The sequence below is a fragment of the Chrysochloris asiatica genome, unplaced genomic scaffold (assembly GCF_000296735.1).
Source record: "Chrysochloris asiatica unplaced genomic scaffold, ChrAsi1.0 scaffold00111, whole genome shotgun sequence".
NCBI classification, from domain to species: domain Eukaryota; kingdom Metazoa; phylum Chordata; class Mammalia; order Afrosoricida; family Chrysochloridae; genus Chrysochloris; species Chrysochloris asiatica.
This window is the reverse complement of record NW_006408629.1, coordinates 6,134,919-6,148,317: the sequence shown is the minus strand read 5'-3', so window position 1 is coordinate 6,148,317 and position 13,399 is coordinate 6,134,919. Positions and strand designations below refer to the sequence as shown.

Here is a 13,399-nt window from a genome sequence, read left to right as displayed (position 1 = left end):
GAGGTCCTATGTCGGGGTCCGGCCTCGACAAGGAAGTGTGGGTGTCACGAAGAAGGGAGATCTGGCAGTGAAAGGAATAGAGAAAGAGAGACAAAATATATTCAAAAAAGACAGACACATAGATATGATGCAAGCTGGCAGGTAGACAGATCTGCAAACATATTGCCTAGCATTGCACAGCATTACACAACATTGCACAGCATTGCACACAGATCTAACTCTACCTCAGTCTTTTATTCTCTTTTTTAGGGAGGGATTTTTTACAAAGGAAGGATGTAATTCATGAAGGGAGGGTGTAATTCTTTAGATAAGATAGTATACAGAACTGAAATGTGATTAATCATTCAAAACAGGACATAATAATTCACAGGAACAACTTTTAAGATATTTTCATGGTTTTCTTAACAATCTAACATTTTTATTTTTACAGAAAAAAGGTTCAATCCAGTTGTTATATATTAACTTTTAGGCTTAAAAATGATCTAGAGCAGCGAAGTGCAGTTTCTCAAGGATACTTAATATAAAGCAAGGTTCCTGAAAGGAGCCAACCTGTCTCTGTACACTTTGCAAACTTTTGTTTGTGAGCAAGATCTCAGGCACAGGGCTTCATTGATCTATAGCTAAAATGCTACATCGTTCTTAATTATCACATTTCTATATACTTTCAGGAGGAAGGCGAGCATCTGGATTAAACTGATTATATTCAGAGGTGGTTTAATGGGGCTGCCACTATTATCCTCTAATCCAACATTCCCAGAATTTACCATTCCTCTTTATTTACAAACCTTGGGTAGTTTTTCTCTAAACACCTTTTCTCATATTCCCAATTTGCCTGTTCCTGGCCTTTCTGAATTATCTGAGGAAACTTTTTACTGCCTCGGCTCTAAAAAGGGGTTTCAAATCCATTATTGTTCATGGATATCAAATATAACTGAATAATCAAATAAGGAGCAGTTCTGACATTCATCCCAGGTGGCTATCGCTTGTTCCTCAGAAAGATTTGTTCCCAGGACTCCACGCACTGCCAACACACTGGAGGCATTAAGAGAGGCATTGTAAAAGAAGCCATTTTCTCAGAAGCTACACTGGAGTTCGAAGCATAGAATGAACAATATTATGACCAAAGAAAATTATACAGAGGTAGCCAACCAGTGAGTTTGCAAAAAACAATGAACCCGGGACATCAGGAGGTCACTTCCTTTGGCCCTCAGGGTCCATGGTTCCTAATACTGAGAAGGGCCCTGGGGTTGGATTTTCGTACATGTTGTCACAGGGCCACAACGTCTCAGTACTTGCGTATGTCCCTAACAGTAGAATTCTTCTATTTCATCTTCACTGGCTTTAGTGGTTAGTGCATATGTAATTAAGGTCTCTAATAATTTGACATGTTGTTGTTGTTGTTAAGTACTGTGGAGTCGGTTCCAACTCATAGTGACCCTGCACAGGGTTTCCAAGGCTGTAAATCTTTAAGGGAGCAGAAAGCCTCTTCTTTCTCCCAAGAAACAGCTGGTAGTTTCCAACTGCTGACCTTAGGTTTGCAGACCAATTTGTAACCACTACACTACTAGAGCTCCTTGTGATAAAAGTATAGCATAGTAGACTCATTTAAGCAATCTTCCTTTTGATTGACTATTTCAAATCGGGCTGCTAACCTCAAGGTCGACAGTTTGAAACTACCAGCTGTTCCGTGGGAAAAAGATGAGGCTTTTTGTTCCCATAAAGATTTGCAGCCTCGGAAACCCTGTGCAGGGCCACTATGAGTTGGAATCGACTCCACGGTACTTAACAGCAACAACATGTCAAATTGTTAGCGACCTTAATTATATATGCAAAATTCTTTTGCCATTTAGATAGTATAAGACAAACATGATATCTCATCATATTCAAAGTCTGTGTTTAGGATGTGAAATCTTAGGGCTATTTTAGAATTCTGCTTACCACAAAAGGAAAGATATTTTTCACTAGCTACCATAATGGCTACTTCCTTTTAAGTTGGATAAACCAATAAACATTTAAAATAAATGTTAACTGTCTTGCATATGGTATTTTAGTGATGAATTTTGCGTCCATATCTGATTTGATTTTATCATATTAGCTAATATCAAAAGAGGAGTCCTGGTGTGGCACTGTGGGCTAATGTGTCGGACGGCAAAGTCGTTTAAACTACAAGGTCAGTGGTTCAGGCTCACCAGCTGCTCCTTGGAAACCCTATACAGTGTCGCTATGGGTTGGAATCGACTTAACAGCACTTAACAACAACTACAACGATATCTAGAGAAATAAGATAATACTAACATCTACAAGAGTCTTAACCAATTCTATAAATATATTACATTGTATTATATATATGAATAGTTTATAAATCCACATTTTAAAAGATATAGTATAAACAAAGATGAGAAGAATGAAAATTCATATTCATTTTACATGCATTACTAACCTTTATGTTGGCTGTGTTGAAATGATTCAGGCCAACTAGTCTTAAATTTAGAAATTACTTTGACTAATTTAAGAAAATAATAGACTTGTCCTTTTATAATTGGCCCTTTGAATGTTTGTTGTCTGTTTTTCAGATATTGGTATAAACAAAAGTCTCAAATAAAAGACTGATAATTTGACATTTTTGTTGTTGTTATAAAGTGCCAGTGAGGCGGTGCCTACTCATAGCAACCCAGTATAGAGTTACCTAGGAGCAGCTGGTGTGTTTAAACCACTGACCTTGCAGTTCAAACCAACTTTGAGGTCAAGTGCTTATCATATGGTGCCACAACAGAAGACAATTTTAAATACTTTTCTCTGCTTATTCATTTGCTCTTCTAGTTTAACTCATTAGAAGAAAAACCCCAAGTCTTTACCAAAGGCCTATTGTTGTTGTTGTTTACGTGCCGTGGAGTCAGATCCAACTCATAATGACCCTGTACAGGGTTTCTGAGGCTGTAAATCTTTACAGGAGCAGAAAACCTCATCTTTCTCCTGCAGAACAGCTGGTAGTTTTGAACTGCTGACCCTGAGGTTAGCAGCCCGATTCATAAACACTATGCTACCAGAGGTTCTTAAAGGCCTATAGAACAATACATAATTCACTACCTCATGGAGTCCCAACTTTAGTTCTTATCACTTATTTTCAAAGTAGGACCACTCAACCCATTCGCAATGGAACTCATCAAGGTATTGTTGAGTTCTGCCTGAATTGTTCCCTCATTGCTACAGGCTCCTTTTCAAATGTCTTCTGGTCAGTGATGCCCTCCCATTGCACCCTATTTAAAACAGCAGGGCCTTTGATTACCATTCCTCACCTAACACGTGTTGCTACATGCACTTATCACTAACCCCAAACCAAACCCACTGCTATAAAGTTGATTAATCGTGAACCTATATAGGATTTCTAAAACTGTAACCCTTTATAGGAGTAGACAGTTTCATCTTTCTGCATGATATATAATACACTGATGTATTGGTCCATTGTTCCAGCTGTTAAAAAGAAACTTCTTGGGAGTAGGGACTTTGTTTTATTCACTACTGAAACCCAGTGTGGCACATAATGTTATTGCTGTCGTTGTTAAGTGCCATTGAGTCAGTTCCAACTCATAGCAACCCTGTATAGGGTTTCTGAGGAGAGTTGGTGAGTTTAAACCATCAACATTGCAGTTCAAACCGATCTTGTGGTCTAGTGTTTATCCTACAGTGCCACACCAGGACTCCAGGCACATAATTTTTATTTTCGTTGTCAAGTGTCATCAAGTCCGTTTCAACTCATAGCAACTCTGTATAGGGTTTCCAAGGAGTGACTGGTAAATTTGAACCACCAACCTTGTGGTTCAAACTGACCTTGGAGTCCAATGCTTTATCCTACAGTGCCGCACCAGAACTCCATAACAGGCACTCCCTAAAATGCATGAATGTATTCAGAAAAGGAAAACTAATACTAGCTGGAGAGTTCATTCACTCTGCAAATTATCACAGATCTCATATTAAGTTACAGCCCTGTCTTCCTTTAAAAAGTAATAGAATGTTAACGAAGATGGAAAAGCATCAAGTTTGGCAGAAAGATAACAGACAATAAAGAGTAGGTTCTTTGGGGGATGAAGAGTTTAAGTTGGCTTTGCAGTTTTTATTCAACTTACCAATGCAGGTCAGTGCCTTTTTCTATGCCCTGCCAGAGAATTGAAGGGAACTACTGTGTGGAAGATAGGAACAAGGATTCACAACACCTACTACTATACTATATCTGCCGTCTTTGCCTCTATTAGTGACGACATGCTTTAGCAGGATAATTGCAAGTTTTGAAGTCACTTGTCACATTAAACACTTATTAACTGTTTTTAGCATAAGGGGCGAAGAGTTTTTTTCATTGTTCCTCAAGTATTTTAGTTACATGGTAGGTGTTAACATTTTGCTTGGCTTGTCTTTTTACTTTTTTATAAAACTTATTTAACCATTAACTACATAAAATCATATGATAATTAAGGAAAAACTTTTAATTAAAATTCAGGGATATGAAGGCAAGTATAATAATTCTTTTTAAACCTATATTTTTAAGAGAAAAAATATTTTCTTTTAATTGCTAATTTGTGGAAACATAGCCTTTTAAATTCTCTCATTGAAAAACCATGGAAAAAATCAGCTCATTGCACTTTTCTTTCAATGACCTCATAAATATAATTGTGTCAGTGACTAAATATATGTAGTATACACATATTTGAAAGGAATACGTGTGCTAGAGGTACCAGGCATTTTCTTATAACTCTAAAGATCAAAAGAGGGCAGACTTTTGCTCTATACAATAAATTTGTAACAGGGCTGTCCAAAATCAGAATATACACAATAAACGGTATATGTGCAACACATAATTTAATTTTGAAGAGCTTAGCTTGAAATATTCAAGCTGAGTCTATATTCCTTCTGAACAGACATCTGTTATTTGTTACTGGATTTTGTAGGTGGAATTCTTGTAGTCAATGAAATATTAGACATAGTCTCTTCCAGTTCTATGATTTTGCGTTTCTTTAAGTTTACTCAATCATCATTTACCTTTTTTTTTAATGTTTTATTGTGAATTATGTGATAGTTTGCATGGGAGAACATTAGTTTTACATTCATCCTATCATGTATCATTTCATTGCTATGGTTACAATCCCCTCCATGCATCATCAACCAACCAAAGGGTATATACCCTGCAACCCTGCCCCCCCAGTCATCAGCACACAGCCCCTCTCCCTCTCTGTGTCTAAAGTCCCCAACTGCTCCGTCTCTCCACATCATCGTCTCTGCCTCCATCTCAGGCATCACTGCTTCTCTGGATAGGGTCCCGCTCTCCTCTCTTCTCTCTTGATGGTCCCAGGGACCTCCGCTCCTAGGCTGAAAAGTTAATCACTCCCCTCCTTGCTACAAAAGGTCTACCTTTACATTTCCAACCCTCACAAGCAGTCCTGATAATAATTATTCACTATTATTTCACAAGAGACCCATCTGCATTTCATTTCAACAGCCCTGCCTAGACAGATTCTATACTACTCAGTGGAGATTCTACCTTTCTTCATGCCCTCTGAATCTAGGTTCCCTCTTGAAAGCTTGTAAGCCAGTCACTTCTTGCCTTTGTAGCCCCCCTATTTTGGGTAACCAATGTCCAAATTACCATCCCTACATTGTCTACTCTGTGAATGGAGGGGGTGGGAATGATCCTTGCTGTAAGGATTTGTTCCCTCTTTTGAGCTACCGCATCTCATCATTTACTTTTGAAGGGAAAATATTATACTGCATGGGGAGAGGGAAAAATATGCATAATATGACTTCACTTTGCTACTGTTATTTGAGGTTTTCTGACTTTCAGTCTATGTGCTTAAAACAGTTTCTCTGTTTGGGATTTTTTCCTTGATTTATAGGCATTTTATTGCGAGTCTAATAGAATTCAGGTTTGTATAGCTTACAGCCTTCTTTTTTTTTAACTCAATGCTGTAGAGCTATCTAAGAATTCTATAACTAATGTTCTCATTTAAAATATTCTTACTGTGATAATCTGATAATTGGTTTTTATAAAAGAATTTCAGTAAGATCTTCATATAGTTTTCCCTAATAACAATAGTTGTAGAATCTGACTATGACCATCTTCATGAAGTGAATGAATATAGCTAGAGAGGTGAGGTGAAAAATAAGGCAGTTATTGCCCTTATGTTAAAGTCGAAAAGGGAAGGGGAAGCTCTTAGAGGTTGAGATTCTAGATATGAGTAGCAATTAAGCCTGCAACTCCTTATGTACAATATTTTCTTCTTTTTTTTTTCCCCTGAATCTTATACCTCCAGGTTACATCCGAGACAGCAATCACATGGTATCACCATCAAGCCTTCATTTTACATAGTATACCATTTGATCAATTAAGTAAGACAATATGGCTAGTAATTGTCCATATTAATAAACACAGTAGAATCAATGTAAGGAGCTCTAGTAGTGTAGTGGTTATAAGTCGGGCTGCTAAACTCAAGGTCACCAGTTTGAAACTACCAGCTATCTCAGGGGAGAAAGGTGAAGCTTTCTGCTTTCATAAATATTTGCAACTTCAGAAACCTTATGCAGGGGAGCTCTGAGTCAGAACTGACTCCATAGCACACCACCAGCACCACTACCAGAATCAATATAACTTTCCCTTAAGATATCTGAAATAATAGAAATAATCCACCTAAAATGTATCTATTAATACTGTATTAAATGTTACTGAGTTCTAATAGAAGATTCAGTGTAGAATTTTTGTGAGTCCTTGTTAACTGCTATTACGTCGACTCCAACTCATAGACACATTATGCACAACAGAATTAATCAGCGCCTGGTCCTGCATCATCCTCACAATCACCAGCATGTTCGAGTCTATCATTGATGTGCTTATGCCAACCCTACTCATTGAGGGTACCCTATGCCCTCACTGACACTCTATTTCACCAAGTATGATGTTGTCCTCTAGAGACTAATCCTTTCTGATGATATGTCCAAAGCAAGATAACTGAACAATGTTCTATTGTGACTCGTAAGTTTTCCATTGACTAATTTACAGGAGTAGATTGCTGTGCACTTTATTCTTAGTCTGTCTTAGTCTGAAAGCTTCATGAAAACCTGTGCACCATGGATGACCTTGCTCATATTTGACATCCATAGCTTACACATCAACATTCAGGCCACCACAAGACAGGTAGTAGTAGCATAAGTTCTGAGAACTATATTTTTTAGTATTAATTCTTTGGAAGGAAGCATTATTTGAGTAAACTGTTGATCATTTAAGAAAACGTTTGGCTAACTGGATTTTGTTTTTAACATTTTATTGTGAATTGGGTGAAAATTAACAGACAAGATCATCAGCTTTACTTTGACCAATTATACATTTTGTTTCATATCAAGGGTGTTACAATCCGCTTCCTGGAACAAGTTATCCTGCTTCCTCCCTGTGGCTTCCATTTTATATCTTATTTTTCACAAATCAACAAGGCAAAAATATTTGATATACACATACAAAAGAGAAAAAAACAAAAAACAAAACTCATCTAAATGTCAAAGGGCACACAGCCTTTCTCAGACCAAGGGCCTAGATTCCACAGCTGCTCTGTCTCTCCATGCCATTGTTTTTTTGGCTAATAAGATTTTTAAATTATTTTTTTAAAACTAAAAACAAGTGAGTTTCTTTTTTGAAAGTACTTGTATCTTTTATTTTCTTTACTATGAGTATCAAATATTGTAATTATAGTGTGATTTGGCTTGATTTTGTATTACTTAATGTAAGTGACTAAACCTATAAGCTTCACATAATGTTGTTAAGTGCTGTTGAGTCAGTTCTGACCCATAATGACAATGTACAGGATTTCCAAGAAGCAGCTGGTGAGCTTGAACCACTGATCTGTGGTTCAAACTGACTTTGCAGTCCAGGGCCATAGCCCACAGCGCCACACCAGGACTCCATTTAACATAATACAAACTTATTTTGCTCCGATCATAGCTCAATTTGGATCCCCAGTAGGGAGGTGAAACCGTAGCTTCACACAGTCATGCAGGGACCCAAGATTTTTGTTTTGTTTTGTTTTGTTTTTCCAGCTGACATTATTGCGTTTCCTTTGGCCCTCAGAGGCTTCTCTCTTCAGCCTGTTGATGGAGAAATAGTGAGGATCGCATATGGGTGCTTTTAAGGGCCATATTTAGAATTGACACACTTTAACTTCTGAGCTTATATTCATTCGACCAAAATACAGCCACTAGTCACTCCTAGTTTTAAAGGAGGCTAGGAGTCCTGGTGTGGTGCTGTGGGCTAATGCCCTAAACTGCAAAATCACTTTGAATGACAAGGTCGACAGTTTAAGCTCACCAGCTGCTCTTAGAAAACACTATAGAGGGTCACTATGGTTTAGAACCAATTAGACAACAACAGATAGAAGGCAGAGTCCAGTTATGTGCTCAAGAAGAGAAAAACCTGAATACTTCCAAACAATAGCAGTATTGGCCTCAATCCAGCTTTCTGGTTACCAAGTATCTGGTTAGTTTTTGCTTCTAAATAAAGAAGAAACTCAACTTTCCCCAAGGGAAATGATTCAAAATCCCATCTCGTAACTGTATCTAATTGAAAGCCCAGGATCCTGAATAGAAGGAATTTTCTTTATCAGGGCCAAATGTGCATCTTGTTTCCCCATGAAGTATAAATCTTCCCAGCATCCAATATACAGAGGGGTGTCATAAAGTTTGTGGAAGAATTCCATAGTCCCTTAATTTCATTTATCTTGCCTTTGTAAGTAACACTTCTCTTTTCCCCAGCTACTTTCAGAATTCTTTCCTTGGCTCTGATTTTGGGGAGATTGATTATGATATATCTTGGTGATTTTCTTTTGGAGTCTATCCTTCCTGGAGTTCACTGAACTTCTTCCATGCTTATCTTTTCATTTTTCAGTATGTTAAGGGAATTTTCTTCCAGCAGTTCTTCAACTATCTCCTCTGTGTGACTTGTGTGATTCTTCCTATTCTGGAACACCAATAATTCTTAAGTTATTCCTCTTTATATTGTCCAACATGAGTCTTAGACTTTCTTCAGATTTTTTTTATCCTTTTTTCTGCTTGCTCTTCTATCTTAGCAGTACTGAGACATTTGTCTTCCTGCTCACTGGTCCTAGCTTCCATCTCTTAAATTCTGCTCCTTTGCCCTTTCAATGTATTGTCTATTTCTGATATTTCATTATTAATAGTTTGGACCTCTTTTTGCAGGTTTTGAATTATTTCCAATGCTGTATCTGTCTTATTTGATTGTTCCTGTAGCAGTTTCCTGACTTCTTTATTTTTCTCAACCCCTTTGTGTAGTGTTTGAATATATCTTACTATCATTCTCCTGATTTCCCTCTAAGGCAGTTCCAAAGCCTGCCCTCCTACAAATGAGAAGTCTAAATCTACCTCCAGCTTATTTGCCTCAGTTAATCTATCTTGTTTCTGGACATGTGCTGATATGGTCAGCTGTTTCTTGGGCATCTTCAATAATTAGACATGATTTCAATTAGATGAATGTATGTTGATGTATTATTATGTATTCTGATTGCCTCCAGGTAGATGTGATAAGGTGATGGGTTTCCCTTTTCCCTTTTCTTATCACTCAACTCAGAGTAACTGTAGCATGTGTTGGCTGTCTATCTGGTGTATAGCAGCTAGTATTGGCTCTTGCCTCAATGATGGGGTTTTATAGTGTATGATTGTAACTTGGCTATATGACTGCAATTGCTGTCTCTTCTTGGGTAGTGTAGGGAGAGATAGAGTCTACTTTAAAAGCAGGAGGGCGGGGGGCAAAACAAAAAAGCCATAGGATTTTTCTCCTAGTGGGAGGCAGTTCACAGCTGAGCAGATATGTGCACATGCACAGTAGGACCCTCCGGGCATTTACCCAGGCACTCCCTCTAGCCAACCAAGTTGTGGTGCACAAATGGAGAAAAAGAGAAATGGGTAGATGAAAAATTCTTTGCATCTTTATCTCTAAAGTTCTGTCAGCTCTCTGTGATGGGATTTCTGTCCTGCATTGTATTCACTGCCCTCTTTAGTTTGTTTTTAAATGGTGTTGGCTTTATGCATTGTTCTTGTATATAGTAGCTGGTGTTGGCTTTTGCTTATTCTGTTGGGATTTTACAGGGTGCAGGTGTAGCTTGGCTATATGGCCAGAGTTGCTGTCCCTTGTTAGGTTAAGCAGGAATCTTTTAGTTTCATTTTCTCGTAAACTTTTTGAAACTCCCTTGTATAATGACAGAAAAGAAAGCATGGGGGACACAAAGCAAGTCTGGCATCCCCATGGACAGGCTTATTGAAGGCCTCTTGCCTGGAAAGTATAGAGATTCCTTGATTATATCACTACTCTCTGGGAAGATGATTTCCCTTGTTTATTATTGTCTGTAACAACTGGCTCCACCATAATAATATCTAATTTCTTCTTATACATTATTGCCTAGAGTCATAGCTGAAATGGATTTTGAAGAGCCTGCCCTCCTGGGAGATTGTACAGCTTTAGAATTCTGCTTCCTTATTCAGATAAATCTTTATCTGAAAAGTGTAGTGAGCTTCCCTGTGTCAGTAACCACGTCTATCATTTTTTCTCAGATATACCAGTACTCAAACCCATCAGTTGTTCCTCAGGAGAAAGATACAGCAGTCTGCTTCCTTAAAGATTTACAGCCTTGGAAACCCTCTGAAGCAGGTCTACTCTTTTCTATACATTTGGGGTTATTTGAATCTTAAAACCATCAAGCTTGTTTGAGAAGACCACACCCTCAGTCTGACTTTTGCCATGTAGGCTGTTTAATGAGTTTTTGTTACTCAAAAGATTTGTCTATCTTACTTCCTGTAATGGAGTATCTAGCCCTGGTAGTGAAATGGATTAAGTATTGAGTTGCTAACTGAATGGCTGGTACTTTGAACTTACCATCTGCTACATGAGAGAAAGATGAGGCAGTCTATTTCTGTAAAGGTTTACAGCCTTGGAAACCATGTGGAGCAATTCTTCTTTGCCCTATAGAGTTCCTATAAGTCTGAATCAACTCAACAGCTGTAGGTTTGATTTTGGGGTTTGGGTAAAAGAGGTGGCATAGTGGCTACAGTGCCCCCTACTAACCAACATGTTAGTGGTTTGAATCTACAAGCTGCTCCATGGGTGAAAGGTGAAGCAGTCAGCTTTTATCAAGATTTATATCCTTGCACACATTATGGGGCAGTCCTCTCCTACCCTATAGGGTCACTCTGAGCAAGAATGACTTGACAGCAGTGAGGTCTGGTGGTATAGTGGTCAGGTACTTGGCTTCCAACTGACAGGTCAATGCTTTAAACCCACGAGCTGCTCCTTAGGAGAAAGCTGTGGCAATCTGCTTCTCTGAACATTTACATCTGCCAGTTTGTCTTATTGTGGTGGTTTGTGTGTTGCTGTGATGCTGTAAGCTATGCCACTGATGTTTCAAATACCAGCAGGGTCACCACTGGTGAACAGGCTTCAGTAGAGTTTCCAAACTCAGAACAGACTAGGAAGATGAAATAGGCAGTCCACTTCCAAGGGATTATTCCTGCAAAACTTTACAAATAGCAGTGGAACCTAATCTGATAGTGTTGGAAGATGAGCCTCTCAGATTAGAAGGCACTCAAAATACAACTGAAAAGAGCTACCTCCTCCAAGTAGAGTTGACTTTCATTAAGTGGATGGAGCAAAGCTCTCAAGACCTTTATTTGCTGATGGGGCACAACTCGAAATGACAAGAAACAGCTGCAGATATCCATTAATAATCACAAAATGGAAAGTACGATGATGAATCTAAGAAAATTGGAAGTAGTCAAAAATAAAATGAAATGTGTAAAGATTGCTATCTTAGGCATTAGTGAGCTGAAATGGACAGTTATTACCATAATGAGTCAGACAATCATATGGTTTGAAATGGGAATGAAAAATTGAAGAGGAATGGCATCATCTCATTCATTATCAAAAAGAACATCTCAACAGCTATCTTGAAGTACAATGCTCTCGGTGATAGGATAATATCTATTTACTTGAAAGGAAGACCAGTTAAAATGATTATTATTCAAATTTACATTGTTATTGTTGTTCTTAAGTGCTGCTGAGTTGGTTCCAGCTCATAGCAACCCCATATAGGGTTTCTGAGGAGTGGCACCAAAGCCAATAATGAAGAAATTGAAGAATTCTACCAACTTCTTCAGTCTGAAATAGATCAAACATGCAATCAAGATGCATTGATAATTACTGGTGATTGGAATGTGAGAGTTAAAAAAAAAGAAGTCTCCATAATTGGAAACTATGACCTTGATGGAAATTATGCTGGAGACGACATGATAGAATATTTAAAAAAACAATAACTTATTCATTGCAAATAATTTTTTTCAAAACCATTGACTACACTCATGGACCTTACCAGATGAAATACACAGAAATAAAATTGTCTACATCTGTGTCAAAAGAGGGTGAAAACACTCTATCTCATCAGCCAAAACTAGACCAGGGGCCAACTTTGGAGCATACCATCAATTGTTTATATTCAAGTATAGGCTGAAGCTGAAGAAAATTAAAACAAGTCCATTATAGCCAAAATATGACTTTGGGTCCATGTCACCTGAATTTATAAACCATCTCAATAGATTTAATGTGTGCAACACTAGTAGTTGAAGACCAGAGAGTTTTCGGATGATATAAAGAACATCACACAAGAAAACAAAAGATCATTTAAAAGACAGGAAAGAAAGTAAAGACCAAAATGGATGTCACAAGAGACTCTTAAGCTTGATATTGAATGTAAAGTAGCTGAATCAAATGGATAGAATGTTGTGTAAAAAAGCTGAACAGAAAATATCAAAGGACAATTTGAAAAGTTAAATTTAAATATTGTAATGAACTGTCAGAAATCCACGCTGGATTCAGGTGACATGAAACAATGGTTATCATTTTGGCCACAGATGGATCTTGGCTGAAAGCAGAGAATACAAAAAAGATGTTTCCTTGTATGCTATTGATTGTGCAAAGACACTCAACAGTGTGGATCATAACTATGGCTAATATTAGTAAGACTAGGAATTCCAGAACACTTATTTTTTCCTCATATGGAACCTGTGTATAACACAATAGGCAATTGATTGAACAGAACAAGGGTTTACTGAATGGTTTAAAATCAGGAAAAGTTTACATCAGGGTTGTATCCTTACACCATACTTATTTAAGATGTATGTTAAGCAAATAATCCGAGAAACTGGACTATATTAAGAAGACTATGGTATCAAAACTGGAGGAATGGCTGTATGAAGATGACACAACCTTGCTTGCTGAAAGCAAAAAGGACTTGAAAAACCTGCTGATGAAGATCAAATACAGCCTTCAGTATGGATTACAACTCAATTTGAAGAAAACAAAAATCCT

The 13,399-nt window shown here is 37.7% G+C and overlaps 1 protein-coding gene across 1 annotated transcript in view; it reads left to right on the top strand.

Annotated features, from left to right (window-relative positions):
- MCTP1 (multiple C2 domains, transmembrane 1) overlaps positions 1-13,399 on the top strand; it is a 956,699-nt gene that overhangs the window by 526,120 nt on the left and 417,180 nt on the right. The window lies entirely within an intron of this gene.